The sequence below is a fragment of the Brienomyrus brachyistius genome, chromosome 10 (assembly GCF_023856365.1).
Source record: "Brienomyrus brachyistius isolate T26 chromosome 10, BBRACH_0.4, whole genome shotgun sequence".
NCBI classification, from domain to species: Eukaryota; Metazoa; Chordata; class Actinopteri; order Osteoglossiformes; family Mormyridae; genus Brienomyrus; species Brienomyrus brachyistius.
In genome coordinates, this window is record NC_064542.1 from 6,317,062 (window position 1) to 6,337,673 (window position 20,612).

Genomic DNA, 20,612 nt, shown 5'->3' on the forward strand with positions numbered 1-20,612 from the left:
AACGTTTAGAAATGTGCGATCTCAACGTACACAAGATTACCGACGCAACGTACCGGCGACTACTAACAACAGGAAACGTCTACCGACGCAAATGCTTGGGAATGTTGAAATTATGTTTGCTGGATTTTTTTCTTTCCATTAACTTTTTTTTTGCATTCCTTAAATTCGCTAGATTATCCTGCCGCCTCGTGTTAGTTTACTTTAAAAGCCGGCGGCGTACTGTATTTCTCTGTATGTGTGCGTCGTTAGTAAGAGAAATTGACATTAAAGAAACAGCGGTGACTGACACAGTCTAAAATTACGATGTCGCTGGATCCTTCCACATTCCTACAAGGGAGAGTTAAGCTTTACCTAGTTCACAGCTCAGAATATGGTGGTTTAATTGAATCGGTGTCTGTAAAAGCCAGCCCACGCTGCGAGCACACCCTCAGCCGGGGCCAATCAGCGCGCGCTCATGGACCGCAGCCTTGTAAATGGCGCGTTTCACCACAGACTACTGGAGCTCCGAGTGAATCGCGGACGGTGTACCCTTATATTTAGTACTTTTGAAATCGCAAAACATGTATTTGGGAAAATGCCTAGGCGGCATTCGGGACTGTACAATTACTGGGCCCAATTATATATTTATTCTATGAAGCACACTGCAACAAATATAAAATATGTATTTACTTCAAATACTTAAATCGTCGCATCTTCGGACATCATCATGAGTTACAAATCGTACGTTTCGGATAAGACGAACCATTGCTATAGGTTTCTTAAAGAGAGCAAAATACTAGATTTTAAGTTTTTTTTTGATTGCAGACACAGATCTTTGTGGGGTTCTGAAAAATGGTCCCCACAACTTCAAAATAACAGGTTTTTATTACATTGTGGGAGACATTTGGTCCCCACAATGTAATATAAACCTAATCCACACACACACATAAACAAAAATATACACTTGTTCTGGGCAGGGGGTCTAATTAAATTCTCCTTAAAGCACCACTCTGCAGGAGTGGATTTCTGAAATAAGTTAACAAAAGAATGGTGGTGGTTGGGGAACATGGTCATCTTACAGGTCATCTTAAAGATCTAACCCTAACCATACTGTGCTGCCGGTACCATCAGAATCCCTTTGTATTACTGTTAAGTGGCTACATATGGTCAAGCACATCAGGACTCTCATGCTACTACTGTAGTCGTGTGAGTCAAAATAGCATGCACACTGCACTAATCCATTTCTGGCCGATATCTCTGTGAGAAAAAGAGCCCCATCTTTCAGTTTAACACTCAGATGTCACATAAACAGAATTCCAAACCTGTTTTTGTTTCACTGTATTCTTTCCTCTTTAAGACCTGAAATGACTCCTGATTCGACTAGACGCCTTGTTTGTCCAGGGGATTAGAAAAAGTGCTGATCTTGGAAGACGTCTGCGGTCCCAAATGTGTTTGTATGATCAAAATCACGCCACTTAATCGATTGAGACAGAGAGAAGACATCTGTTCCTTTGTTGGACCAGTGTCTCTCCTTTTCATTTCCCTGAGATTGTGCTGAGCTTTACCTCAAATGGACATGTTCATTTACAGTTATAATACAGACTTGAAATTGACAAGCAGCAGAAATGTCACAGGCCTGTTTGGATGGTAGTGATTCATTTTACGTGTATTCAGACATGGTGCTGCCACGTCTCACACTCCTGACCAAGCTGCTCACCTGCAAAGAGCAATATTTATGACTATAATCATAACATAAACAGGGTGCTGCGTGCTCTAGTCATGGAAAATATGGACCTTTTTTTCCAATCCTAGCTGTCAAAGACAATAATGTTATGGAAAATAGCTGTTTTTTTCAGAGGTTATTTTAGATTTCCAGTGGTGCAGGTTGTGTCTCCACGCACAGCTGATATTTAGGCTTACACACTGGCCAATATTTAGGCTAACACACCGGCCGATATTTAGGCTAACACACTGGCCAATATTTAGGCTTACACACTGGCCGATATTTATGGTAACACACCGGCCGATATTTAGGCTAACACACCGGCCGATATTTAGGCTAACACACCGGCCGATATTTAGGCTAACACACCGTATGATATTTAGGCTAACACACTGTATGATATTTATGTTAACACACCGGCCGATATTTAGGCTTACACACTGGCCGATATTTAGGCTAACACACCAGCCGATATTTATGGTAACACACCGGCCGATATTTAGGCTAACACACCGGCCGATATTTAGGCTAACACACCGGCCGATATTTAGGCTAACACACCATATGATATTTAGGCTAACACACCGTATGATATTTATGTTAACACACCGGCTGATATTTATGTTAACACACCGGCCGATATTTAGGCTCACACACCGTATGATATTTAGGCTAACACACTGCCCAATATTTAGGCTAAAACACTGCCCGATAATTAGGCTAGCATACCGTATGATATTTAGGCTAACACACTGTATGATATTTAGCCTAACAATCCGGCCGATATTTAGGCTAACACACCGTATGATATTTTGGCTAACACACCATATGATATTTAGGCTAACACACTGCTCAATATTTAGGCTAACACACCGTATGATATTTAAGCTAACACACTGCTCAATTTTTAGGCTAACACACTGCATGATATTTATAACTAACTGCAAATGCAGTATTTGAGCTGATGCCTCAGTAGGTTAGTAAGTGTCTGACATAGCAGACCCAGTGTGACGCTGGTTGGGGCTGCACTCAGATTGCTACTGCGGCTACTGTGGCTACTCTCTGCTGTGATGTCTATGAAATGCTTTGTAACCAGCAGGTATCATCATGCAGTGGAGCCCTTTCTAAGCTGCACTTGTCATTCATCGGAAGTATGAGGCAGATCTATTTGTTGGCAAGAGGAGATAATTTAGACTCCTTCCCCCAGATCTCTCTGGCTCCTAGCATCGAAGGACTGGACATTAATTCAGGGCGATTCTGCCCAAAAGGAAAGGTCAAAGGAAGACAATGAGAACCTAGGGCAGGCAGAAGCCGGAAAGGCTGCCATGCTAGACCAACACGTTTCCAGAAGGTTGTTCCAGCAGGGCCTGGCTTCTGACACGTTAGCATGCGATGGATGGGACACTGAAAAGAGGTCTTTCATTGATATTTAAAGTGTGTCTACATTTTAATGGAGTGAAATGACAACAAAATAATGTCATTTGTTTCTCCGAAATCTGGATTTTTATTACACTTTACCTCAGAATTTTATGTCATTTCACAGTGTCATAAGTTTTGAAGGAAGTCTTCCATCTCGTCATTGTTAGTGCAGCTTTCCCACTGTTGCACAATAGACCTAGTGGTAAAGCAGATGGGTTCACTAATGCCATCATTCAGATTTTTGTTGAACTGCCAATCAGGATAGAGCTGATGTCATTCTGGTTTGGTGGCATTCTGGATTGGACAGAGTCTACTAGGGACACAAAGAGTTGCTCCCCCACAATAGGCCCTGGTAATGATTCTGAAAAAGTGAAGCACAGATTTCACTGTGGGTGGCACATAGTGTCATAGTTATAGAGAAGCACTAGGAACAATCGTCAAGCAGAGTCAATGTATTGTGTAAAAGGTTTGTTATGCAAGTACAGTTTTGGATTTCAATGTGGCAACTGGGGCCTTTGTGAACTGAGCTGGTTTCCATTTAATACCAAAATATCGGATCCTACAACGCTATATTTACCGATGTAAGTGGGCGAAGTTATTGGCGACACAATGACACGCTTCTCATTAGAGATGAATAACGTATTGTGGAGGATTTGAGAACTTGGCAATTCATTAAAATCTTCTCTGCCATGCCTTGTTTACTTTTGGTTAATTACGAGAGTATTGTGTGGCCTGTGACCCACATCGAACATTAGCATGACCAGCAGTTTGGCGGTAATCAGCAAGCTCCAGGAAAGCCCATGTAAAAGGAAGTGTGAGGGAGAAGAGAGAAGGCTGTTTGCTGAATGGAGAGCCGTGTCTTCCTGTGCAAACGTGCAGCATTTCTCGATTGGCTTCATGGCACATTGGTCCCCTCTCCCAATCATAATGGGACATTATAAGTTGGAAAGGCCATGTACCACAGTGTCACCGCAGTTTCCTCTGTGATGTCTGTATGTAAAATACCAGAAGCAGATACAATGAGAAATATGGGAATTGTATCATAGCAGATTATGATATGTTATGATAAACATCTCACTGAGCCAGAGGGAGTGTCCTCTTATCTAGAACCTTTAGAGTGATGACCTCCTTAGCAGAGTGTCAAAATATGAGTCTGAGTGGCATTTGTGCATTTGTGGTCTTGTGTGGTCTTTTCAATCCCTTTGGTAGCTTCCAGTGACTCACTGGCTTTCTGCTAGAGAGTGAGCCACACATTTATCACTAGAAGACCATGCAGAAGCGAGAGGAAGTCTCAAAGTCGGTTTTGCTGGACGATGGCCACGTCGCCATGGAGGCCGTGGGAGCGGAGTGCACAGCCCAAGGCTGGGGGGGGGGGGGGGGGCACTTCCTCTCCTTGCTATGCTGTCGGCAGCATCCGCGAACAAAACAAAGAGAGGCCTGGAAGGCGGAACGGCAGCCCTATATGAATCGGCCATGGCGTATGTGCGTGGCCCCCCCCCAGCCTCGCAGGGTCACCGGCGTGACTAGCAGGTGCTGTCGGCCATGGCGTATGTGACACAGAGAGGGTAGAGTTGACTGGGAGCGGAGCCTGTCTATGGCCCCCCACCCCCGACACCTTGTCAGCAGCATGCGAGGTGAGGGAGGATGGGCAATGGGGGGCAGGGGGGGGGTTGCCTCTCCGCCATGGTGTATGTGACCTGCAGAGGGTAGGCCGCCATGCATGGGGTATCGTCTGTCTCCATCCGTAACCCACTGCTGTCACCAGAGTGAGAGGCAGAGGAGGGGGGTTGTGGGGGATGGGGAAAGGGGCCGATGACTTTGCTGTGATGTGAATGAACCAGACCGGGGTGGGGGGGACTCCACCATGGAGTATGTGACTAGAGAAGTGTGCAAGTGCTGGCAAGTGTGTGCTGCCCCTGATCTGTAGCGCTGCGTGGTGGGGTGCCTGCTGACGCCCTGTGTCCTTTTAGAGCCCCCCCACCGAGCCTGGGGGGGCCAGGAGGGGGAGGTTATCAGATTGCAAGGCCTTTGTTTAGCCGCCGGGGGGGTCGACTGCTGTTTCCTTCCTTGCTGCCCCACCCCCAACAGGCGGCCCATCACCCAGCATGGTTGTGTGTTTAATTCCTGCTCCCATTAAAGAGCTGACCCCAGACTGCCCCCCACTGTCCTATGTAGGTTACCTGCTGGGTCAGATGATGATTCTCGGTGCTCAGATCCAGGCCAAAGGAGCCAAACCACAGAGAGAAACCACAAGCTAATGAACACTGGCACGTAATTGTCAATTTTCCCTCTTTTTGATGCACTTTGCATATATTGCTTTTTTACATTAGGATATATAATTAGGATATATATCGAAAAAGATATATCATTATAATTCAAGCAAATATTTTCTCCATGAGCAGCCCAAGATGCATGAGAGTGTGCTGTTCATCATATCTTTTAATCTCACAACCTTTGCTCAGAAAACTTGTGGTCAGTGTATAGATGTGGTGTGTTTGTTTGTTCTTAAAAGGACCCCTTTCTCAAGTTTTTTTTCAAGATTAAACATCCTAAACCTCCCCATAGCTCACGTCTCTTTTGCACAATTCCATCTGCACTAGTTTTAAAGTGTTCCACTTATCCTAGGAGACACTAGGACGAGGAGAGCATGCAGCGGGCTCCGGCCTGCCACCTTCACCGTCTCTCCTTACTCTTCGTTAAAAATGCAACGTGAAACACCTACGCATGTCAATTGCAGTTCAGCTGGGCCAGTGAACAGGTGAATTTGCACTGTATCAAATGTACAGCACTAATACCTTTCTGCAATTAAATGAAAGCCTGTTTCTAAGTAAGTGTCATGCAATGTTGTGTTGGAGTTCAGATGCTGTGGGTATCCTGGGTTAGAGCATGGGGAATTAAGAGCCTTGTTTCCTAACCAGAAACTGTTGGCTTCGGTCTCTGGGAGAGGTCCTGCTTTTATGTCTCATTCACCCAGCCTGGATTTTTTCCCCGTTACATCCAGCTTTACAAATACATAGCATAAATTGTGCAAGTCACATGTGTTTGGAAACTGCGTAATATAACTGTGTATTAGCTAATTAGTGTAAATACGTTGTGGAGAGCTCCCTGTATGGCGAGAGTAGGTGTAAGGATGCTGCCCTCAGGCACAAAGCACATGACGCCTGTGGATGCACATAGTTGCTTAATGACAAATGATCCTCAGTAATAGAGTAGAGGACTCCGCTTGATTAATTATAAGAATATGAATGTGTTTATAGATGAGGAGGATTCTTGAAATAGTGGGACATCGAGGGCTGTTCCTCTCAAAGTGTGCAGACAAGTGCTAGTTGTCTGACCTCAGGCTCAGAGAGAACAAGCAGTGTCCATCATTACGTTCTGCTGAAAGACTATATTTACTGCTCTGTGACAACCGCAGAGTGCTCTGGGAGATAATCCAACTATTACTACAGTACTGGGTTTATCCTGCTCCAGTTATGCTTCCAGACTGGTCCTGAGAGCTGGTCTTTGAGCACGGAGAAGGTCACATTATGCTTATGGTTAAGAGTGTGTCTAAGAGGCCGCATGATTGGCTGGGTGCAGAGGGGCGTGGCTCGTTTGCTTCTGCAGTAATGAGTAGTGGAGCATTTATTCAAAGACAGGCATTTTGTCATTTTAATTCTACAAGAGGGTGTAGTGGGGACGACAATTACAGTGGACAAAATCATCTGCGACTTCAATGGCAGGAGGGCGCCATATCTTGGCTGCCGCTGTCCTAATTCCATGCGATTTTTTTCCCTCTGTGAGGGAGTGCTGGTCATGTCAAGAGGATGTGTCAGGCTTGCACAGCAGCCAGAAAAAATCTGGTAATTATCGTCTTCAGGATGGTCGTCTGTCATCTCTTCCTCTGCTCATTCCTGCTGCCGGGTGGGTGGACGTGGCGCATGGCGGAACACAGGCTGCAGCAGTGAGCAAGCGGGATGCAAGCGGGATGCATGACTTCTGCTGCCTAGTAGGCGGCGGCAGTGGCGGCGTGGGGGGGGGGGGGGGGGGGACTGCCAGCCCTCGGCCCAGAAGCCTTGCCCAGCCTCGTCCTTGTTGCTCCTTTCCTCCACTTTTCCTTTCCCTGGTCGTCCCATCTTCCTCACCCCCCCCCCACCAGGCCTGCTCCCCCCAGGCCCTTATTTGGTTTGCTCTGTGAGATTTATAATTACTGCATTACCAGACATAATGGAGTAATGTTTATTCGTTGCATGTACGCTGCGACCAAACAGTCTTCTTCTTCTTAGGAAGCGCGCGGTTTTCTTTGCAGCACCATCCCACCACTCCTGGACATACAAACTCAGAACAGTTAAGCTTCGTCGTATTTAGGGAAATGTGCATTCTGCTCTCGCTCTGTTGTCATTTTCTGTGCTAAATGGTAGCATAAAAAAACAAACATCCCGTCTGTTACAGAAGCCCTTCTGATTGCAGCCATTTTACATAATTCCTTATTATGGTGTGACAAGGTGTGACAAGGCAGGGAGCTGTCCATCTTCATTGTGGTTAAAGTACACTTTACACACACACACACACGCACATGTAGGGTATACCTATCCTTATGGGGCCTGCTCATTCACTTCTATGGGAAAAATGCTAACGCTAACTATGACAACCTTAACCCCCACGCACACTATCTATATCTTTTTGGGGACTCTCCATTTCTACAGGCATAACCCTAATCACACAATGTCTGCCTTAACCCCTACCCAGCCCTAACCGGAACCCTAATCCTAACCCTAACCCCCCACCCAGCCCTAACCGTAAACAAACAAAATGAAAGATTTTGGCATTTTTGTTATTTCATTTCATTTTTTTGTAATATCGAGTTTCTCCTAGTGGGGACTGAGAAAATGGTCCCTACAACACAATATATACACCCCCCCACCCCCCGCCCCACATACACACACATGGATTGCATGAATATATCCATCTTATCTCATGTCACCTTGAAGTACTGCAAAGTTGACCACTGACTTTCTAAATTATGGGTGACTTTTTGTTCTTCAACTGATGTGGTGGCACTTCCCACCTTCTGCACTATGACAAGGGCAGCCAAAAAATCAGCCCCTCAAATGACCTAGTTGGGGGGGGGGGGAGTTGGTGGATATCAACACTTTAATCTTTGTGGGCTGTTGTGTAGAGTTCCGGAAAATTGTCAAAAACTGGCCACTGTCGTTTATCAAATTGACAAGTATTTCCCTCCATGTCGCTTGAAAGAGTACTTTAACACGATTCTTCTGAATAACTCTTCGAATTCTCCTGCAGTGGGCTAATCCTTCAGCACGCATGAAAATCTCACAGCCCCCGTTACCTTGTGTGAAAACAAAGTGACCCATTTCTCGCTGCTCACGCAGGTATGCGAGTGGCATAATCTGTTATATTAACCTTTCAAGCCAGTCTTGCTGAAATAAACTTTTAATTGGCACTTCACACTGTTCCTGTGTCGGTCTCTTTACACAGAAAAAAACTTAGACCTGGCAAGCTTGTGGTTTTCATTGCACAACATATACTTGGTCTGACAATGTTTGTGTTTTGTTTGCAGGCAGTGTTGTTTGTACACATGCACGTGTTTGCAAGGGGGACCTGTGGATTGCGATAAATGGACAAAATGACCTTCCAGTCACCCAGTCCAGCTAAGTCCTCCTTTAAGTAGTTCAGACTGTCGTACGTTACGCGTGACTGACACGTTTCACATAGTCCGTCTTGCTGGGCCGTTGGTTCGAGCAGTGTCTCGTTTTCCTGTCTTAGGACCTGATACATATTTTACATTTTTTTCGTCCAGAATATTATTACCACTAAGCCTCATTGCTGATGTGTTCATCAAGAATGGCTGTTATGTTAATTGTGAGGTTTTTAACTTTTATTTTTAGCCTTAATCTGTCAAATTAACTCAAGTAGTTCAATAATGACTGTGTCTTAAATCCCACCTATTTCTTGTCTATAGAATACTTAGAATACTTAATAAATGAGCCACATATTCTTCCCACAACACGAGCCAACACATCCTGAACTTTATTTAGATGTGCATGTGCTGTGGAATTAGGCTGATCAATTCAAGGTGTCTGGGACATGCGATGTGCTTGGAGCGGACTGCCTGGCTCTGTGTGGAAGCCATCCTGTTGGTGGGCTGTTTACAGCACCACGACTTTCCACTGACTCACCGGCTTCCGGCCTGGTCGCCCTTGCGGGCTACATGAGACCCTGTTAGAGGGGCAGCCGGTGACGACTCTCACCTGAAGGTCTTGGGGAGTCGTTTGAGCGAAGGGTTCGGAAGGCATGGTTACCGGCCTCTCTGATTTGGGCAGCCAACGAGGATGCATTGCCTGCGGGCTGCCAGGAAACATCTGGAAGCTTTAAGGAATATTGCTCTGCTCACAGTGATGAAGGTCATATACCCCAACCTGGAGGTTCAGGGATAACTCAGACAGCACATTCTCCCCCCGTTTGCTCTCCTTTCAAATTAAAGGGTAAGAGGTTGGCAAAAAATGTCATTATAGGGCGTTTTAACTATGTAAATATCTGGAGGCAGAAATCATATTAAGAAATCCCTTTAAAACACTCGATAATGAGCTTAGCATAAGCGGCAGTAGCCAGAAGGTGTCCTGTGGTTCAAATGCTCATGGCCACTGAAGCAAAAGGCAGACGTGCAGAAAGATCACACCAAGAGATCGCTGCCTCCGAGCAGGGTGCCAGCAGGTCTGTGGGCGGCTGCCCCGTGCAGCTTTATCCATCCGGGTGGGTCCCTAGGGGTGGGGCTGTGTAGCGTGTCATGGAGCATAGCCACAGCACATGCTGTGCACATGATTCCTGTGCACATGCTGCCCGGCAGGAAGGTAAAGCCGGCCAGGTGCAGGCAAAAAGTCACTTCAAGAGCCAGCAGGTGACTTCTGTTCTTCCCATAAAAAACTTATTTTCCAAATTGCTCCAGTGAAACATCAAATTATCTAAAGAAAAAATAAAACGTAGGTGGTCAGCTGAACGATAATGAAACGGAAGTCCTGATTTATGTGCTCCTAATTCTTTTTGGTTCTTCCATTTAGTTCAGCTTCTGAGATGCATCCATGAATGTCCCACATTAAAATACATTAAAATATATATCTGCTGTTATTATGGTGATTGGTATTAGTAATCTTGGATCCTATCTGGAGCATGCTGACATAGAGTAGTTGTCTGGTCTGAGGGCCGTTTCCCACCCCATTGCATTCCCGTCTGTGGTCTCTGGCATTCCCACCTGTGGCCCCTTATATTCCCAAATGTGAGCCCCAGTCATTCCTACCTGCGGCCCCCAGCATTCCCACCTGCAGCCATTGGCATTCCCACCTGCAGCCACTGGCATTCCCAAATACGGCCCTTGGCATTCCCACTTGCCATCCCTGGCGTTCCCACTTGTGGCCCCTGGCATTCCTAGATGTGCCCCCGAGTGTTCCCGCCTGTGGCCCCCAGCATTCCCAAATATGCCCTCTGGCATTCTCACCTGCAGTCACCAGCACTCCCAAATGTGGCCCCTAGCATTCCCCATCTGTCATCCCCGGTGTTCCCAAATGTGGCCCCTAGCATTCCCTATATGTGGTCCCCTGTGTTCCCAAATGCGGCCACTAGCATTCCCACCTGTGGCCCCTGGCATTCCCACCAGCAGCCACTGGCATTCCTATATGTGGCCCCCGGTGTTCCCACCTGCGGCCTCCAGCGTTCCAACCTTCGGCCCTTGTCGTTCCTACCTGTGGCCCTTGAATTCCAGATAGAGGCCCTGGAGCTTTCTCTGTGTGTACTGTGGTGAAATAAAAAGTATGGCTTCCTCAAGGGACTTCTCCAGCCTGGAGCTGAGGCCTGGTAAAAATGTGCTTTGGGAGTAAGGGGGGGGGGCGGGCGGTGCCACCACATTAAAATGGAAATACATACACTAAGTGCCTGAGGTTTCTGAAGTGGCCAGATTTTATAAGCAGATGATTAATTCCTCATATTTGGACACTTTTGTCCTCCCACAGTGACATATTTGGAGGTGGGACAGCTGGTACCAATTTGTGTCCCTGCAATACCGCGGTCCAAACGCATGCGTGTGACTTGCGGCTTATCGCCGCTGTAATTCAGTCCTTTCCCTCACCGTTGAGTTATTAATAACCCCTGCCCCCGCCACCCCCCTCCCAGTCTTGGTCACGCTTTCCTCCCTGGGTCATTAAACCAACTCTTCAGCGGCAAACCCTGGCTGGTCCTTCCCAGAAAGCCTCCTGCGGCAATCCAAGTGACCGCTGACATTATTACATTTTGTTTATTTGTTTGTTTGTTTGTTGGTCCACATATTTGGCAGCAATCATATGACTTTTTCCTCCTCAAGAAGATATTCTTGGGAGACCCATGTCATGGACCTTAAATACAAATGAAAATAAATACAGATATTTTAATAAATCTTCATGTCACTGTCTCCTGATCGAATGGACAGCATCCTAAAGGTGCAGAGGCACAAATTACGGTTTCAAGGGCCCTTCTGTGAGAAGGTCAGGCATGAGGAAGCCACAAGGTCCTCTGTCAGTGCCTAACCCTCACCCTCACCCTCACCCTCACCTTATTTCTGTGCTCCATGCTAGCAGGCTTTATCTGAGAGATTCTTCCTGACCATCCTGGAACTTCCACAGTGTCACAGACGTCTTGCAGAATTTCTGGCACTACTTTTTGACATGTTTAGACTCCAGCTTTCCTCTGTTAGGATCAATGTCTGTCCTTTTTCTCTTTGATATATTCACTTTCTCGTGCTTTATCCTTGCCTGTTCATTTTTGAACAAATATACATATGTTGACATTTATCTGAAACAGCCTCAGGAGGATGACTACATCTGGCACGTCGTACTTGCAGTTCTCGATTATCTCTTTATTATTGATTTATATTTACACTGTGAGTGCTTTGTGCCTGGCGTGGCTGAACTAGTAGGCCCCTTCAGTCAAGTGTCTGGCCAGTCAGGCATCACGAATCTTGCATCACTTGACATCCTGCAGTGTTGTAGGGAAGAACCCTATTTGTAACAATGCTTGAGATCAAGATGCCTGGATCATGGAGCAGGGTGCCGACATGATTCACTGACTTGCCTGGCCAGTCAGTCTCAATAACGGTGCTTTCGTCGTTCCTGAGATCCTCCCCCGGGGAGCTCCGTCCATTTGACAGACTCTGTGCTTATCAGGTCAGGGCAGAGAGAGGGAGAGGGGAGTGGGCGAGCGAGCGAGCGAGCGATTACTGCGCTGTACCTCTGGGCAGATTTAACGACCACAGGTCTCTGCCAAATAGAAGGAATGAGCTTCTTGAGAGAGGAGCAGGTTTGGGTTTAGGAGCAGTTTAGTTAAAATAAACACTTTTGCAGCCTGAGAAAAGCCAGCTTCTCACATTCTGATCGATTCCCAAATTCTGCTTGATCTCGTATTACTGTACATCAAGCTCTCTGACTGTGAACCTTTTCATATTTACCTAGACGACAATCTGTGCTGTTCATTAGTTGTCTGTATATTGTGTATACATATGATTTACTCTTTAAATAATAATTTAAATTCTTATGACACCTTAATATCAAGACAGATTTACCTGATAAACACTATAGTCACATTTTCCATATCGCGAGATTATATACATTTTGTTATATTTGTACCAATTTAAAAATCTATGTTCATTGACTTACACTATCAGAAAAAAAAACAGGGAGTGACAAGCAAAGGTACAAATTGGTAGTCTTTTCTGATGGTGTATAAATGGTACAAGTGGGTTTTTAAAAAGAAGAATGGCACAAATGTGTTCACAGTGGTCTGAATCTGGATATTTTAAAGAAGGTTTTATGTTTAGGGAGATCTAAAAAGAGAATCAAAGGAATCTACTTAAAAGCTTTTCTCAGTACATTTCAGATAAGATGTCAAGATAAAGGTTTAAAAAGACCATCCCAGTCCATGACATACTTGCTGGAAAAGTTCTACTTCTTGTAATTCATTTTACTCTACTTTTGTCTTCTGATCCCAAAAATGCCAAGGAAGTAGCTGAAATCTGCGGTGACGTGCTCCGCTGCATGATGCACTAACAGATAAACAGTTTACGCTATAGCTATTCACATGCTTCATGTACGGCTTCGACCCAGATTCGGAAAAGGCACAAGGGACTTACTGAACGATGCTGCAAATTCAAGATCCAAAAAGAGAACTTAAACTGGTTTAAGAAATTATATCTTCTGCAAACAGATTCATCAATGTATTTAATTTTTTTTTTTTGCAAATCGCGCACTACGTAGCCATTATTGGAAGGATGACATGCGGATCATTTGAAAGCTGCGTATTTAGGTTTTCAGGCTGGGGTCCAAGTTAGTAAAATAAATTATTATATCAAGATGAAATGGCGTATTTGAAGCAGCTTGCAGTATTACGAATAGAAAACAAAGACAATAAATCAAATTGAAAATGCGACATAATTCCCATGACAAATTCAGCTAATAAATGACTCAAAACTGTAATTCATATGACATCAGAAACGTATAAGGCCACAGCGATCGCCCACGTGAGCAGTCTCAGCCGTCCCTTACGGGAACAAGGCTGTGTCTCTTTAAGTTTTTAATGAAGCCTCGGCTCATTGTGGGGGAGGTTAACAGCTATGCTGTAGGAAACAGCAATCTGCCTTTTCCAGTGGAATACAAAAGCTATATAGCTATGTAACCCAGCAACTGAGTAGTAAGACGGTATTTTTTGGAGGTATTAGAGGTATCTAGCTTATTAGTCTTTCTCGGGATGGAAAATACTTGTAGCACATTGTGTTCTCATAACCATCAAATAGCTAGATGGTGTAATGGGTCGGGTATCATACTGGTTTGATACCATGCTGGGTGTTGGGCTTAATGGTAACTTTTAGCTGTGCCTATATTCGTGATTTACTGCATTCAGTCTGGCGTAATGTTTTAATCATTTATGTGATTCTCACACTCTCCGTGTGTTATCCCCCATCCTGTCAGTATCTGTACGCGCATATGAATATTCCTGTTTGCTTAAGTAAGAATCTATATATCACATATTTTTAATCTTCTAAAACCACAGAAATGATAAATACCGTTTTACCACTCAGTCATCGGTATTTAATACCAAGGATTAAGCATACAGCATGTATACGTCATGTCCCACATAGACCGTTTATCAGTGTTTACTCACTGAGAAAATAGTTTATGATAAATAACTAATAAATTCAAATAGGGGCCTGTCATTTAATTTCATCATTCTGTTCGGTAATGATTGCTGGGTATCTGTTAAATGATGAATATTGCCCTGAATTGTAGATAACTAAGGCGGCTTTGAAAAGGAAGAAGGCAGAAACTCAGCTGATTTTATTCGTGTGTTTTATTTCATTAAACCTCCTATATTTTATTGCAAACCCTATCAGGTCTGGTGGCATCTTAAATAAACACAATATCTTATCAATAGGACACATATGCTTGATTCAGTGCTTATGTGGGCAGCGTGTGGCTCAGCGCTGAGCCTCTCTGCCTGTGATCGGAAGGTCGCCTGTTGAAGCCCAGCCTTGGCACATCTGTGGGTCCTTGAGCAAGACCCTCAGCGTCCCCCAGCCCCCTGGGCGTTGCTTTGAGTGGCTGCCCTTCGCGGCCAGCTTGCTCTCACCTACAGATATCGAGCTGGGGGAGGTAAGAAGCGATCAATTTCCCCATGGAGATCAATGAAGTATTGATTGTTATTATGAAGATACCCTTTGACCATATGCAAAAAAGTGGGGGTGGGTCAGAATATCAGGAAGACTCTTGTGAGTTTTTTACAGATGGATTTTAGTCATTTAGCCACTTACAGAGGGATTGCAGCATTGGCATAAATTATGGAGGGCGGGGGGGGGCTTGTAATCAAAACCAGCCAATACAACCTCCTGGACCCCCTTAAATAGGTGAAGATTTTAACACCCCTCCCCCCAATTCCAACCAAAAGTTATACCCTTATATTGCAGTATTATAAAACTTCATCACATAGCATATTTTATGTACATAGAATTAGTCTCTAAACTGTTATTCTATTTTTTTTTTTATTATTATTTTGTAAAAATAATTATTTTACGGTGAAGAAACTCTAGTCCTCGCTAATAAACACTGCCCACGTGCGAATGTGCTTCTTTGTCACTGACACTTATAAAAATTTGCGTCCAGTTGGGAGGTGAATGTATGCCCTTGGGGCGGGGCGGGCGCCAGAACAAAAGCACTATTCAAGCAGCACGACGCAAAATGCAGGCAGGGTCCCTTTAAGAAAAGTTACAGCGAGACGTGAATACCCCAAACTCAACGAAGTACAGCAAATGCAGCCCGATTCTTGAACACCCCGTGGATGCCATTCCTCAAGGGCAGAGTGCTTCGTACTGCCCCCGTCGCTCGGTCGACCCTATTTAAAGCCTAATAACGACACCCTTAACTGGCCTGTCTAGGTTTCATTACCTGAAGTGCTCGCTGGTGTCGGGCTCGCGATCAAATGCCAGCAACCGATCAATTTACCAGAGCCTCTTATTCTGTCTTTCTCTGACTCATAACCAGACCCAAAATGAGCAACACGCTAGTAATAGTCAGTTTTGGTAAAAAAAAAAAAATTTTTATAACGTGTGATGGCAAATTCACAGAGTAAGCTTCAAAGAAAGGCTGCAGATCAAAGGAAAGGGCTTTTTCTAAGAGTGTTTTATAGGTAAGCAAATGTGTTTCTAATCATTCGAATTTTGTGGTTCATTTCAGTTACAGTTTGATGTGGTTTATCAGTTACTGCTGCATCTTTGTTCTCTGGAGAGGCTGCTGAATAGGTAGTGAGGGGAACAGTAAGAAGACTTCACCACTGCAATCCAGTGACTTACTGCCCAGTGGTGTAACAACAGCTTCCTGCAAACTTCAGGCATCCGCTGGGTTTGCTTCACTGTTCCCTGTGTCAGTAGCTGCAGGAGCCACTGGCATAAACCTGGAATCAGTCCAGTGTGTGTAATGTTCATGGACCCCCAGTCTCAGCCGATAATTTTCTGAAAAGAAAAAAAAATATTTTTTACCTTTTGGCGAGATGATGATTGTCTCTGCCCAGCAGCATGGTAAGATACCTCTTTTGTTCTGGGCAGAGGATCACATGGCGCCCACTACTGACCAGGCATTGTACTGCAAACATGTTCAGACATTTGTAAGCCTGGAGGAAATCTTGCTGGGGGGCCAGTTGAAACCCTTCTTTATAACTCTCCATGCTTATTTTGTAGCTCCCCCTAGATCTCCTGTTGTGGAAGCAACCACGAAAGTCCTGGAAGATGGGCTTGGAAGTGTGTGGTAAATATAGGGATGGTCTTTTGAAACCACCCTTTGTGGTGTAGAGGTATTCATGCCAGAGACTTGAACATAGCACGTTGGCCCACAAACTCTCCTCCATGGTCAATGTTACAGCATGCTAACGCAGAAGATATCCCAAGTATGGCCTAAGGAGCTCCACAGTCAATAAAAAGCTGATACCCTCACACACAGAGATGGAGGTCTCCAAAAAGCACAGAGAGGGAGGTCTCCAAAAAGCACAGAGAGGGAGGTCTTCAAAAAGTACAGAGATGGGGGTATTCAAAAAGCACAGAGATGGGGATTTTCAAAAACCACAGAGAGGGAGGTCTCCAAAAAGTACAGAGAGGGGGGTCCTCAAAAAGCACAGAGATGGAGGTCTCCAAAAACCACAGAGAGGGAGGTCTCCAAAAAGCACAGAGACTGCACTGTACAGGCCTGTGAATTTGGTAGATATCTGGATGTGAATAGTGTGTTAGTGTAAAATACTGTCTTTCATCTGTAGCCTGATGATGGGATATGGCTGTTACTAATCACAATAATCATAAGGGTGACAGAGCCAGAGGTGAGCAGATGTGTTTAGAAATGTTAGCTGTAGGCATCACAGCAGTGAATCGGGAATGGGGAGATCTTCCGGTCTCACGGCAGAGATTTAGCTAATTGGTTTTCAGGCGAAGAGGGAGGCCAGCACGGATTTCGAAAGAACAGCAATTCATTTTCATGCCTCTACATAATTGCCTCATCTCTTGTTTTCATTTCTGCTTTTCTCATCTTCCCCAATATTTGTGTATTTTAGATGGCAGATACTGTAACTGGTCTACAATCACAAGCCTTTGTGGTGTCTGATCACTAGGACTGAAATAATCGCAGCATCTTTGTTGTTGCTTTGTGGGTTTCCGATTTTCTCCCAACCTGGGGCCAGGAGATATAAAGTGGCCAAACAAATTGATTTACATATCTTTAAATGTTTGAGAAACATTGGGTTGATATCATCTCATCTCCTTTAAAGATCTCCTAGATTTTTTGGTAACACTTTAATTGAGGCAGATATAATATATTATGATAATATATTATGTATTATATAATACTTATAAATGAATTAACCACAAACTAAGTCTTAGTAACATACTGATCCTATGTTAATTCATTATTAATGAATTGTGACGCATCTTTTATCTCAAACAGTTACTATAGTCGTTACTATATCTGTTAATTCTGTAAACCTCTGTGAACTACTGAAGGAACAATTAATGAATACCACAAGTGAAATACTGATCTCATGTTCGTTGATTATTAAGGAATCATGATGCATCGTTTCTCTCAAGTAGCAACTATATATGTTCATGATTTGTACTTCAGTAGTAACTGAGTTATTACCACATATTTGTGCTCAGTCTGATAAAGTGTTACAATTTTTAAAATATATCCATATATTTCCCAATTTGTCTTTTTTCTTTTGTGTAAAATTAACCTTGATATGTGCGACTTTTAATAACTATTTACCTTTCTTTTAGTGAGGCCTGTTGCTCAGTTATCCACCAGGTGGCGTAGTCAAGTAGTTTTCTTTTGGGTGAGTCCGCCTTTCCCTCTCGTGCTCTCTTAGATGTGCACACACACATACTACAATATAAAATATTTGACAGTAGTTCGATCAAGCTCTGCTGTACACAGTTCAGCAATCACGGGCCTTACATACCGTTTAATCTTAATTATCAGAATAATAAGTGGCCATAAATAGCGCATTTTTAACTTCTCTGCTTGCTGCAGTGTCTGCTGTTCCATCCTTTGGATTCATCCGATGGAACAGAGCGTTTCGAGATGTGACTATTGGACTTGAAGCGGAAACAGGAAAGTAGCCTCTGCCCTGCACTGGACTTGAGCTTGAATTACCACCATGACTGTAGGGACAGAAACCCAAAGAACAACTGAAAAGCATAACTATTCTGGAGATTCAAGGACTTGAGAGAATCCAGGGCCCCTGCCACTGAATGTGACATTGCCGTATTGCCGTACTTAGAGGAGAACAGACTAATATGTTAATGGATATATTAAAAACATTTGATAATTTATTTTTTCGGTCTTTGGTGGAAAGGATTCTTTCTGCCGGAATATATCGAAGAGGTTCTGTGATGAAATCAGCCTTTACAAATCCAAGTAATGACAAAACCACTTGTCCAGATTTATTTTAATATGATTACCAAAAAGACTGTTTACTTCTGAAATACTGTTACATGGCAGCTGGGATGCATGCTCCTTGGTTTTTTGGAGGAAAGCAAGTTAATAAAAAAAGACAGCTGAAGTTTCAGAGGATTTACATAATTCATGTTTATGTCCTTTAAGCTAAAGAGAGGCAAACGGTGGCTGGAACATCACAGACTCATGGAACAAAACGCTCTGCTGGCTTTATGTAGATCAGCCTCCTTCATTAAGATAAGTCTCCTTAGACGAACTTTGCTCTGCAGATGGAGGGCTGTGAGTTTTGGTCAGGGTTAGAGGTCAGGCTGCAGTGCAGCCGTTAGAGTTGGCTAAAAGGTTAGTCAAGGTAGCCCCATTGCTATGGATTAGCTCCAAGAGACCAAAGTTGCTTAGTAATTTTAGGGGAGGATTTAACTAATTTTAGACAGCATGCTATCAACCAATCAAGTTTACAAAGACTTATCACCCACAACAATGTGCATCTTTTTCCAATGAACAGAATGAGCAGGGATTTGAGCTCAGCGGGGTAGGGTAAGGCAGAGAGGTCTTAGCACGTATTTTGGTTCTATTTCATTGGCCATTTGCTTACATGATGACCTGGTGCTGTTTGCTGAAGGTTTAATGGGACAGTTTACTCTCACTTTTTCTACAGTGAACATACATCACTACTTTTAGATCTTTCACCTTTGTGGACCCTTCTGGTAAGCTGGGTTCACAGAGGTTGTGAAAAAAGACACGATTGATGTAAAAGGTATCACATTGTTGGGTCCAAATGGTCATCGTGGCTCCCTGGAAGAGACAGGGTGCTGGAATACACTGGAAGTCTTTGCTGTGGCTTTTAGAGGAAGAGAGGAAATTAGAAGAAGGTACAAAGTTTCCTCCTCGTCTAGTGGAAAAACAGATCCACCTGGATTTCTTTGTGTTTAGTGCAAAGTCAGCAGGACCTTTGAATGGCTGGTGATGGTACTGGACTCTTGGGACTCATGGCACTTCTGGCTCTGAAGCTTGTAGATAGGGAACCAGCATGCTCTGGATGGCATACTTGTATCAGGTGAAGTAGTTAATGGTCACTCAGTAAAGAATGGAGGTAGTAGAGCACGGCGACCGCTGTAGAAAGAGGAATGGCAGTTGTAAATGATCCATAAACATGGTGGAACAAACGGAGCACAGTGCAAACCCTAATTTGGGTCCTAAATCATTACCCCTCAGTGTGACAACCTTCCAGCCATCCGCCAGTACTTTCAAAAATGAGGGTGTCCTGCCAGCCGTGAGCACTCGCTGCATCTGGCCAAGCACAACACTGGCATGGGGCCAGAGCCGTTCCGAGCGTTGGCACCCTGATGAGCCAAGGCAGCCCTGGCACGGGTGCTTGGAATCAGTCTTACGCTGGAAAGGTCACTTCAGAATTGCCCTGCTGCCAATTCGAGGTAATCAGCCCAGGAGGACGCCAGCCAATCTCAGGAAATGCATAGGAAGTGAGGGGCAGGTGCAAAGAGACTACGCTCACACTTCGGCCAATTGGAGAGAGCGGCGAAAGCCTTGGCTAATGTCGGCATTCATGGCCAGGCCCGTCCATTGGTGTGTGGTCACCTGTCGATAGCCGTTGATGGACGGGATGTGAAGGCTAGTCCCTGCATAGCAGGGTGAAAGGCTGCAGGGTGACAAAGGTTCCTGCTCATCTCTGACTCCCGAAAACTCAGGCAGCGTTAAAAGGACACCCAAGAAGGTCAAGCGGCCGTTATCCGCCCCATAGCTCCCTTCCATTGTTTTTTCATTTTAAGTGCCCTTTAATGCCACTGTTTGAACACAATGGTCCGCACTTTTGGAAAATTACATTTCTTCTCAAACCAAAGTCCACTTTCTAAATCGGCCCTGACAGATTCCTTCTGCGATTCCAGTCCCCCCCCCTCCCCCCCCATTCTGATGGCACCGCCGGGTAGGCCTTCATTCCCTTTACCGAGACGTGTCATGCCTCAGTGTGCAGCTGA

The 20,612-nt window shown here is 44.5% G+C and overlaps 1 long non-coding RNA gene across 1 annotated transcript in view; it reads left to right on the forward strand.

Annotated features, from left to right (window-relative positions):
• LOC125751106 (uncharacterized) overlaps window positions 1-18,651 on the forward strand; it is a 29,744-nt gene extending 11,093 nt beyond the window's left edge. The window contains exons 2-3 of the long non-coding RNA XR_007400519.1: window positions 17,943-17,998; window positions 18,196-18,651. This is a non-coding gene — a long non-coding RNA (uncharacterized LOC125751106). The remainder of the gene's footprint in view (window positions 1-17,942; window positions 17,999-18,195) is intronic.
• Window positions 18,652-20,612: the final 1,961 nt, after the last annotated feature.